Raw genomic sequence first — 12,232 nt, 5'->3', positions numbered from 1 at the left:
ACATTAATTTAATATAAGAAAGGGTATTTGGACCCAAAAAGAGACATCAGAGATGGATTCACACAGAGGAAATACCATGTGAGGACATAAGGAGAAGGTGGCCATCTACAAGCCAAGGAGAGCTGCCTCAGAAGGCTCAGAAGAAACGAAATCCACTGGCACCTTTATGTCAGATTCCAAAACTGTGAGACAATAAGCTTCTGCTCTTGAAGCCACCCAGCTGTACTTTGCTATGGAAGCTGTAGAAAACTAACACAGTGTGTTTAATCTAATCTTACTATAATATTTAATATTTTGTCCTATTTTTTCTATTAAACAGCTTTTAAGCAGTTTGTTCTAATCTAGTTCTCATGGACCCAGTCCATTACAAGCATAAATGGCAGCATATGCAAAGACACAGATATAACAGCCAGCAGGTTCAAGAAACTACAGTAGCTCAGTCTAAGACATCTCTGTCATAAGGTGAACCAGGGCAACCCCAAAGCCCTTAAGTGTGCAAGAGCCACTACAGACCACAGAGAGTCTGCAGCATTCAGTTAGTAATAATGTTTCCCCTGGATTCACACTAGCACAGTTTATGCCAATTGCATATATACACATTTTCAGTTACTGTTTTGAAAGGTGTTATGACCTGAGGTATTTCATTAGGAAAATTTATTGAATTTAGTAATGTCTTTACATTTTTATGTTAGAACAAATTCAAAATAAGAAATATCCACATGACTTCAATACTAGAGCAATTACCACAATATACACTCTTACAAATACACACTAATTAGTTCACAAATGTAGTTCAATAATGAGAAGCCAGAGATGCCCTAATCCTGAATGAGATGCATAGAGAGAGTGGAAGATCTACATTAAGAAAGCAGTCAATAGGTCATCTGAATTATGTGTAGATGGTGAATAATTGTAAAATAAAATGATAAAGCTTGCTGAGGGTCTTGTCTTGGCCAGATACTTGGACCAAGTGAGTGGAGGCTTAGATATTATAAATAGTAATTAATTCTCTATATTCATAGACCAATATATGCAATTCAGGAATATCTATAAAGGACACGTGGACAAAACCAATGCAGGGTAGGGATCAAGGGTGGGAAGTGGGGATGGCTGAGGTGGGGGGGAATGGTGGGGGGAAAATGGAGACAACTGTACTTAGACAACAATAAAAAAGGGTAAAAAACAAACACATAAAAGTAAATTAATATGTTTCTAAAATGTAAAGGGTAGGTATTAGAAGGAAAACATTAAAAGTTCAAAGTGAAAAAGAACAAAAAAATATAACAAATGGAGGACACAAAGCAAAATGTCCAGGATAGGACTGACCATACACTTTTTCACAGAAAAAGTTATTAAATTTAATTACTTACTTAAAATAGGAACACTAGAAAAAAAGCAAGTGATGAAGAATTCACAGTACACAGAACAGTTAAATGCATTGAAGGATTATACTGAATCAATGATAAAAATGACCAGGAATAAAAATATTAATAGCAGATAAAATAATTGATTAAATGGGACAAAGATATTTTACACTAACAAAAAAGATTCAATTCAGCAATAAGATAATACACCTAAAAACAAAACTTCATAATAAACTGTTCAAAATATTATGACAAAATATAAAATCCACAATAGATCTACCTGTCTCATAAACCAAGTTATTCATGTAAACTAAAATTAGGAAAGGTATAAAGTAGTTGAATAATATGACACATTTGACCTTGCAAAGTGAAGGGTATGAAAATATGCCACCTCAAAATATGCCTATGGCATGTATGTTATTTTGATCTAAAGATCATTGAGAACCAGCGAGTGACAAAAAAACTATTCTAAATATAGTTTTATATTTATATATTTATATATTTATATAAATATATTTATATATTTATATTACAGTCTATATGCCTGTCTTTATACCAGTATCATACTCTTGATTACCAGCTAATGCAACAACACAAGAAAAGGAAATAAAAGGTAGTCTGATTGACAAATGTCTTAGTTCAGGATGCTATAATAGAATACCATAGAGTGAGTATTCTAGCTTATAAACAACAGAAATTTATTTCTCACAGTTCTGGAGGCTGAAAGTCTGAGTTTAGGGTATAGCATGGTCATGTTCTGGTGAAAGCCCTCTTTCAAGTTGCAGAGGTCTGGCTGTCTTATCATTGTATTTTCACATGGCTAAAAGAGAGTTAAAGCACTCTTTATTGTCTCTTATACAAGGACATTAATCCCATTCATGAGGACTCCATCCTCATGACTTAATTAGCCCTCAGCACAATGGTGGTTCTCTTGGGCAGGGATCTGAGCAGGTATCTCTCCTTCCCATTGTTGACAGGAAACCCCAAAGGTATTGCAACTTCCACACCACGATGTGCCTAGTACTTGAATCAGAGATGATTACTAGGTTCACCTCCATGCAGCATGAAAAAGTGTGGCCAGCCTGGGGCTGACCAAACAGCACCTGCTCTGCCCCAAAGTCAGGTGAATCAAAAGCAGATCCTCGAAGGAGTACCCCACTTAGGCCCATGTATGTAGCAGGGAAGTGGAGAAGGGGTCAGAATCCTGGATGTTCAGTAATATTTGAATTTTAGATTGAATTTTTAGTATATCTCATGCCATATTTGGGACACACTTATACTTGAAAATGAGTCATTGTTTATATGAAATTCAAATGTATCTGGCCATGCTGTTTAATTTTTTTTTATTTTTGCTAAATATGGCAACCTTACACCTGGACACCAAGAGTTGGGGAAGTGGACCATAAAGAACAGATCCTAGATACACCATGGTTTTGGTAGGAAAGACTTGTCCCACTGGTTGTGATTTTTTTCAGCCCCTTGCCCAGGAGACCACTGTAGTTGGCGGCCCCTGCTCCACTGTAACCTTGTGTGATGAAAAGGTGGTGATCAGTAATGCTATGTTGGAGGAGATGCAACAGGGACTCTTGTTGAATGTACTACTAAGGTACTGGAAAAATATGACATAGAGAAGGATATTGTGACCCATATTAAGAAGGAGTTTGACAAGAAGTATAACCCCACCTGCCTCTGGATTGTAGGGAGGAACTTTGGTAGTTAAACCATGAAACATGACACATGAAACCAAATAGTTCATCTACTTCTGCTTGGGCCAAGTGGCCATTCTTTTGTTCAAATATGGTTAAAAGTGGACTGTACCACACACCCAGTGATCCATCCAAAAATAAAGATTGCATCCTAAATTCCAAATACCAGAGACTGAAATCTTCAGCCTTGCCTAAAGGAACACCTTGATCTTGAACCTTTATTTTGTTGTTTTGTACAGCACATTATACTTATTTGTTGTGGTTATAAAACAGTTAGCAAAACAGTTTATGTTTGTATATATTTTCTATTTCATATCTCTCTGCTCTATGTTTTTCCCCCTCAAAATCCATCCTTTTCCCCCAAAAATAAATCTTTTGGAGGAAAAAAAACAGATCCTGAGGAGGCAGGGAGGCTTGTGAGCCAATGCCTCAAGCTTCTGGCCCACACTCCACTGATGTCACTTAGAAAATACAAATTCAAATATAAAATTATTAATACTTTTAAAATGGAAGCCACAGAGCATTAATCTTAAAAATGGGGCCCTTCTGAGTATGGGATCCTGAGCAACTGCCTAGGTAACATGAGCAGGAAGCCTAGAAAATGAGCTCATTAAGCACTGTTTTTTGCCTTAAGCTAGGATGAGTTCATTTCTACTTGCTCACAAGAGGATTCTAATTAATATACCAATATTTATATTTTCAAATCAAAAGGCCAAATTTATGCATTTATAGTAGCAATGGAACTTGTAAGATACACAGTTTCATGATCATTTTTATTCTCTTCTCTACAGAAAATATTTCTCTCTAAGTAACCTAGAATTGTACTGTACTCAAGAAACTCTGAAAAATTCTTATTTTTCCTCATTCCTTTTCTAATCTCCAGGCAGAATATCATCCTCCTGTCTTGACATTAAAAAAGGTCACTATTAATTAAAACAAGTTTATCAAGTTATATTTGTATTACCTTCTTGAAAATTTTTTCATGTGATTTGAAAGGTTCTCTTCCTACTCTTTTCAGTAACAAATGATCTTTTAAGGTAATTTTTCTATTTTTATTTCACCATCAAATCCTAAGGGTACACACTAGTTAGGTGTACATCACTCTTGCACAAAATTTCATTTAAAGGAATTTGCAATTGGCAATCCTGCCTCCCCCATAGTTCATCTCACCAGAAATAACTATTTGAATCAAATAGGAAAAAATTGGGTTGAATTCATTTGTCACACAGACTTACAATGTTAGGTGTCAAATTCTGCAATAAACCAAGGGGAATTTTTCCCAGTTCACTAGCCAAGGGAATAGCATTATTTACTATTTAATAATTGTCCTTTCATTGCTTATATCCACTTTTAAGATGGATTTCCAGACTGTTGAAATCAATATACCCCCTTCAAATTTAGAAGGGAGTTCAATATCTGAGCCTTACTCATCACATGGAAATAATGACAGCAGAGGGTGATTAGAAAGTGGAGAAGGAGGGAGAAGCTCTCCACTTCCTTGATTCAATTCCCTGAGGCCTAAGAATTGATATTAAAATAACAAGAAAATAATGCCATGAATTTATAAAATTAATAAACTATCTCCAATAAATTTAATAGTTCTATTTTTAAGATTAACGAAATTTGTGAATAACATGAAAACAACAGATGTTCTCATTTGGAACTCTATTAATGTATCAAATATATTAACAACTTTTAAAAATTTACTTGCAAAATTATGACACTAAATGGTACTATTAGTCATAGAAGCATCCTGAAAGGACCATGGCTATACCACCAAAACAATTGGATGACTCATTAATTTGGAGAAAAAAAAACACTGTGCTTTTTGATATACTATTTTTGGTCATTGTTCAGTTTTTTATCAAGAATATTCACAATATCCACTTCATCATCATTCTCAAATATTCATTTGTGTGTATTATCCCTCTGTTCCCATTTCCACCTGGCTAGACAACCTCATTAACTCACTAACATTTTCCCTTGTTTTTCACTTACCAGGAATGGTTAAAACACAACACTGAGCAAGTCCAGCTTTACTTGAAAAAAAGAGAAGACCTATATCTTAATCAGCTCTGGCTACTATAACAAAATTCCATAGACTGTGTGGAACACAGTCATGGAACAATCATTTATGTCTCACCATTTCAAAGGGTGGCAAGTTCAAGATCAAGGTGTTGGGATCCAAGATGGCAGCAGAGTAGGTAGATCTTACACATACCTCCTCCCAAGACCAAGCTGGAATTACAACTAAAATATAGAACAATCATCCTGAATAACCAATTGAAGACTAGATGATCAGAAGTCTTATCACCAAGGACTTACAGAAGAAACCACATGGAAACTGATAGGCAAGGTAGAGACATGAAAAGGGCAGCCCCACTCTTGTGGGTGTTAGGTGAAATGTTGAAGGGATGTGTCAGCTGAAAAGGTTACCCTTGAGGAGCTGGGGTCTCAACCCCACACTGGACTCCCCAGCCAAGAACACCAGAGCTGGAAAAAGGCACCCCCATAACATTTGCCGTGTCAATCATCAAAGATTCTATCTGCCAGAAATAGAGGCATCCTCTTAAAGGACCAGTGCACAAAATCTTATTTGCAGTCACTCACCCTGGGCCCTGGTGAAAGAAAGGCAGAGTAAACTGAAGTTGCCTGAGAAGAGTCTAGGATTTATGTCTCTGGGTAGAGAGCTGGGGGAACAGCCACAATGATCCCTGTGCTGAACCATTCTTCTTTACTGCAGATGCCATCTTTCTTGAGTGGAGCTCTCCCCTTCATGTGACATGAGCCTGGGGGAATGCTCCACCCTTTGGACTCCCTGCCAACCCATGCTGCTAATCTCTCCAGACTGCTGAGGAGTCAGCTGTCTGGGCTGGAATGTAGAATTCTGGACAAACTCGGGAGATATCAGCAATTGAATGGTGTGGCTTTTGGGTAGGCACCCCTCCCCCTGCTTTCCTGTGGAGTTGGCTGGTGCCTCCCACTCACAGGAGATCCAGTAGCCCCACCTTTCTGGCCCCCACCAGCTTCCATCTCCCAACTCCTGGTGGTAATGCCCCGTCAAGGTCTGGGCAGAATCCAAGAAAGACTGAGTTGTGTGGCTCTTGGATCAGGTCATTTCTCCTGCCCCACTCCACCCCACATACCTGACTAGTGCAGAGTGTTCCCTTCAAACAGCCAAATCATGGCATATTTGGGCCTGGTGGACTCTGCTGACTTTACCCTGATGACTCCCTGAGGCTTTGCTCCACCACAAAGGTATGTGAGCACTCAGTGGATGGCATCTAGACTTGGTATACCCTGGGACATTTGCTGAGTAGCTTCAGACCCAGCACTGGCATTGAGTTTAAAATTGTATTAATCTGGTGAACACCACTTGCTCCTACCTGGTGACTCAATGAACACCTACCTCTTGCAACTCAAGTATTGCCAGAGGCTCTTACAATGACTGGGCTTATAGAGAGCCAGAGATAGAGGCAGATCTCAGAGTGCCTTGGAATTTTTGTTGACCTGCACCCAGGCCAGGTGCTGGTAAAAGCCAGCCTTAGTGTGCAGAGCTTGATCCTTCTTGCACAAACCCAGGCCCAGATGAGGCAGTCACAAACTGTACATTGGTCTGTAGCTTCAAACAGGTTGTCAGGGGCTAGTCACAAGCGGCGTCTGATATTGGCCTGAACCAGAGTCCCTCCCCAAAGGGCCCAGAACCAGCACACCCAGTGGCCAGCTTCAGACAACAGAGAGGGATCCAATTACTTTTTATAAGTGGCACACCCAAAGGGAGATATCAGCAGACATCATATTTTGTTGAGGCAAATTCCATTTCATGCGTTCAGCACCTTCACAGTAACTTACACATGGTGGTTGAGGTCGATCCTCAGAATCAGCCAGCCAATAGAAATCAAGATTCAATTACAACAGGTGGGCCCAGAAAATCCACATAAGAAATATTCCTGGAGCACCCAGCTCATATGATCAAGGAGATGCACCACTGGGTCCCACAAGACACCTACTATAAGTCCACCCTACCAAGACAGAAAGTCATAAGAAATCTACCTTATACATAGACACATACAGAAAACAGCAGCCAAAATGGGTGAAAAAGAAACATGCACCAAGTGAAGGAACAGGAGAAATCTCCAGAAAAAGAGCTAAATAAAATAGAGGCAAGCAATTTAACAAACACAGAGTTCAAAAAAATGCATGATTAAGAAATTTAGTGATAATGTCAACAAAAAAAAAGAACGAACATAATAAAAGACATAGAAACCATAAAAAGAACCAGTCAGAAATAAAGAATACAATATCTGAAATGAAGCATACACTGGGAAAAATAAACAGTAGGTTGAATAAAGCAAAGAATCAAATAAGCATTTTGGAAGAGAAGGTAGCAAAAAACACCCAATTATAACAGCAAAAAGAAAATAAGAATTAAACAAAAAGTGAGGATAGTTTAAGGGACCTTTGTGAAAACATAAAGGATAACAACATCTGCATTACAAGGGTACCAGAAGAAGAAGAGAAAGCAAGGGACTGAGAACTTATTTGAAGAAAAAATGACTGAAAACTTCCCTAACTAGATGAGAGAAAAAGACACACAAGCTGAAGAAGTGCAGAGGCTCCCAAACAAGATGAACTCAAAGAGGCCCAAACCAAGACTCATTATAATTAAATTGGTAAAGATTAAAGACAGAGAGAGTCTTAAGAACATTAACAGAAAGACAGTTATTTATCAACAAGGGAACTCCATATGACTGTCAGCTGATTTCTCAACAGAAACAATTCAAGCGAGAAGGGATTGGCATGAAATATTCAAAGTGCTGCAATGCAAGGACCTACAACAAAGACTGTTTTATCAAGCCAGGTTATCATTTAAAATTAAAGAACTAAAGAGCCTCACAGACAAGAAAAAGTTGAAGGGCTTTATTATTACCAAACCAGTATTATGAGAAATGTTAAAGTGTGTTCTTTTAGAAGAGGGAGGAAGAGGAGAAAAAGGAGGAGAAGGAAGAGAAGAAGAAGAAGGAAGGAGAGAAAGAGGAGGAAGAAGAGGATGAAGAAGTAAAAGGAGAAGGAGGAGGAAGCACAGGAGCATAGTTATAAAATTAGAATAGCAGTAAATATGTATACCTGTCAATAATCACTTTAAATGTAAATGGCTTAAGTGCTCCAATCAAAAGACTTAGGGTCACTGAATGGATAGGAAAACAATACCCATATATATGCTGTCTACAAGAGACCCAGAACAAAACAAAAGATATACACAGACTGAAAGTAAAGGAATGGGGAAAGATACTTCATGAAAATAAAAAAAGAAAAGCTGGGATAGCAATACTTAGATAAAATAAACTTCAAAACAAAGACCATAACAAGAGACAAAGGACACTGCATAATTCTAAAAGGATTAATCCAACAAGAGGATATATCCTTTGTAAAAATTTATGCATCCATCATAGGGGCACCTACATATGTAAAGCAAATCTTCATGGACATAAAGGGAGAGACTGATTTGGGAAGATGGCAGTGAGGTAGGAGAGAGCTGAGCCCAGTTCCCCCTGTGCCCAGCTGGAACACATAGCTGATCTTCTGAGGAACAGAGTGAACAGCCAACAGAAAATCCCAGCTTATATGAACTTTGGAGGCCAAAAATTGTAGAGGACATTGAAAACAGACAGTGAGGAAATTATGTTGGGACAGTAAGATCCCTGGGATCTACGCAGGGACCTTGGCTGCTGCGGCCCCTGGCCCAGTACCTGCTGCAGGATAGAGGGAGGAGAGTTATATTGCCAGATCCCTCTCCTACTAGAGCAAGGAGGGTAGCCCAGCACCAGGAGGGACCTGAATGCTGGAAGTCACTGGGGGGAATAGAGATGAAGTGGGAGACACACAGAGATGGTATACATCCGCTGGGACTATGGGCACTGGCATCAGAGAAATTGGCGAGTTGGGCAACACCTGGAAAAGGAAAGCATTGGGCCATGTTGGACCCTAACTCAGATAGTGTCCAGACTGGTTAGAAAGTTGGGCTGTGTGAAAAGCCATGCAATTGTTAAGAACAGCAGGCAGCTGCTTTGTAAGGAACCCTTGAGCAGTGGCTGGCACAACCTGAGGGTGATTTCAGCTGTGTGTGCCCAGAGACTGAGTGGCTGAGTGGAACAGTGTGCCTGAGCTTGACTTGTGCTGTGTGCCCAGAAACTGAGTGACTGATTTTAGCCCAGCAGCTCTCAGAGGAACTAGGCCGGAGACTGGGCAACTGTGAATATTGCAACCCAGACTTGGGCCCCATGCTCTGAAAACCATAGGAAGGGAGAAAAGCAAAGCCCAGCCCCACTCTTCCTGGGGCATCCAGGAACACCAGCATAACTTGCTGAACAAGTTTAAAGTCAGCAGGAGGCTTATTTTTTTCTTTCCTCTCTCTTTTTTTCCTTTTTTTTTCTTCCCCCAAGTGAGACAATAAGACGTGGAGTTATCAACGGTCCAGAGACAGATCCAAAGGGGATGAACAAGGCTAATATAGGAGACCGTTCTGTGTGGGGTGGGCCCAGCTCCCACTCAGAGATGCACAGGATACATGCCCATGGATAGGTTCTCCTGTGGGAAATCAGGCCTGCATTGTACCTAGACTGCTATGAGACTTGCTTTAGCTAAAACTCCTTCACCCTGAATTGAGACAGCAAGTGCTTACTGTAACTTCCTAAAATCCATGCTAAACCTTCCAAGGATGAATGTAACCAGTTCAACCACTTTTCCCTTTGCATTTGCAAATATCCTTCTTCTGCATTTGCAAATATCCTTCTGTGATGTGATTAGAGGCATCATTTCCTTTGTTTGCTGTAAAAGGTAACCACCTAAAGTGAACCTGTGCATAGTAAATGAGGACCATCATGTAACAAGCCCAGAAAAAAAATAAAGGCCTATAAGACAAGGGCCAAGCCTTTTTCTCCTCTTGAGAGAGAAGCCATTTTGTCCCTTTTCCTCCACCGGACTTGGTAGTCCATGTGAATTTCTTGTGCCTCACCTACAATGTGGCAGACCCCATGAGCCTGGGTCCACATCAGGCTAACCCCCAAAATTGAGAAACTGAGACAAATGTCACTTTGCTATCCCATAGAGCTAGCATTTTATTGTTTATGTGTATTATTATTTTTCACTATTTTTACTTCTTTTATTTTTTGTTTTTAATTTCTCTTCCTTGTGTTTAGTTTTCCTCATTTTATTTCTCTGTTTAATTGCATTGTTGGACTGTTTTCTTTATTCTCTCTTTACTGTTATTTTAATTTTCCTTCTTTCACTTCACTCAGTTCCAGTAACACACAACTCTTGATCAGGTACTTTCTATTCTGGTTATCCAAATCATATATTTCTCATCATATTAATGTTGTTCCAGTACTATTGTAAATAATTATTGTTCCATACAAGTGTACACAGCAACACTCCATGATCTTAGCCCACTTCACTTTATTCCTGAGCATTATTATTGTTATGGTTAACTTTACTCTCTCTCATGCTACACCTACTTTATATCTTTTACTCACACTATATCTCATCATCTAACCTTGCACAAGTGCTTTGTTTTCTGGATTAAGCTCACAATCTTCCTCCCTTCTAATAAGAGTCTTATCTCTCACCTTTATAAAAAGTGGCTAGTTGGGTGAAATTTCCTAGTTAATGATATACTTATCCAAAGAATCTCCTATCGCTTCTCTACTTGCTGGTACTTTAAATCCCATAAAACAGTCTCCTGCTGTCTGAATCCATTTTCCTACCCCCTGCCACTGATCACATACAAGAATAGTTGGGAGCTGTAAATATCAGTATTCCTGCAGGAAGAGAGAAACCACCAACAAAGGAACAACCAAAAGGTAAAATCCCAAGTACACCAAGAGAGCCCACACAAACAGAAAATGAAGGGAAAACCTAGAGCATCCAGACAAGGAGATCAAAAAGACCACACCACTGAACCCCATAGAAATCCTACCATAGAAGTTCACCCTACAAAGACACCTAGCAAAGTGAAACATCAGGAAGTGCAGAAACAAACAAGAAGAGTCACCTAAAATGGGGAAACAAAAAAGAGAACATGCAATCAAAAGGAATGGAAGACTCCCCACTAAAAGAGCTAAAGGAAATGGAGGTAAGCAAACTATCAGATATAGAATTCAAAATAATGGTTATAAAGATGCTCAAGGACAACACAGACAACTACAAGGAACTGAGTGAGAACTACAACAGTATGAAAAATGAAATAGAAACAATAAACAAAAACCATGAAGAAATAAACAATAAAATCTCATAAATAAAAAGCACATTAGAATGAATTATAAGCAGGCTGGATGAAACAGAGGACTGAATGAGTGAGTTGGAGGACAAAGTAGAAAAAAACACCCAGAAAGAGCAGGAAAAGGAAGAGACTTCAGAAAGGAGGAACAGGTGGTAAGGGAGCTGCAAGACAACATGAAATGTAATAATATCCATATAATATTATTATAGGGATACCAGAAGGAGAAGAAGAGCAAGGGATAGAAAATCTGTTTGAAAAAGTAATGATGGATGGAACTGGAGACTGTTACGCTAAATGAAATAAGCCAGGCAGTGAGGGACAAACACCATATGATCTCACATTTAACGGAAATATAATCAACAAAAGAAAAAAGCAAACAAAACATAATCAGAATCATTGAAATTAAGAACAATCTAACAATAGCCAGAGGGGAGGGGGAGGGAACAGTGGGGAGAAGGGATTTCAGGAAATACTATAAATGACACATGGACAAAACCAAGGGGGAGGGTTGAAGCAAAAGAGGGAGGTGGGTTTGGAGGAGGTGGGGGGAGGGGTGGGGAGAAAATACAGACAACTGTAACTAAATAACAATAAAATAATTTAAATTAAATAATAAATAAATAAATAAATAAGTAAATAAACAGTCATAATGGAAAACTTCCTTAACTTGATGAGAGAAAAAGTCACACAAACCCAGGAAACACAGAAAGTCCCAATCAGAGGAACCCAAAGAGGTCCACCTCAAGACACATCATAATTAAAATGGCAAAATCAGAAGACAAAGAGAGAACCTTAAAGGTAGCAAGGGAGAAACATGAAGTAACATACAAGAGAACTCCAATAAGACTAGCAGCTGACTTCTCAATGGAAACACTCCAAGCCAG

General features: G+C 39.0%; 1 pseudogene; it reads left to right on the top strand.

The window, feature by feature from the left end:
* Positions 1 to 2,791: 2,791 nt before the first annotated feature.
* On the top strand, positions 2,792 to 3,322 carry LOC114514794 (annotated as a pseudogene).
* The last annotated feature ends 8,910 nt before the right edge of the window (positions 3,323 to 12,232 follow it).

The sequence above is a fragment of the Phyllostomus discolor genome, chromosome 7 (assembly GCF_004126475.2).
Source record: "Phyllostomus discolor isolate MPI-MPIP mPhyDis1 chromosome 7, mPhyDis1.pri.v3, whole genome shotgun sequence".
Classification (NCBI taxonomy): Eukaryota; Metazoa; Chordata; class Mammalia; order Chiroptera; family Phyllostomidae; genus Phyllostomus; species Phyllostomus discolor.
The sequence above is the reverse complement of the archived record's forward strand: the minus strand, read 5'-3'. Positions and strand labels throughout refer to the sequence as shown.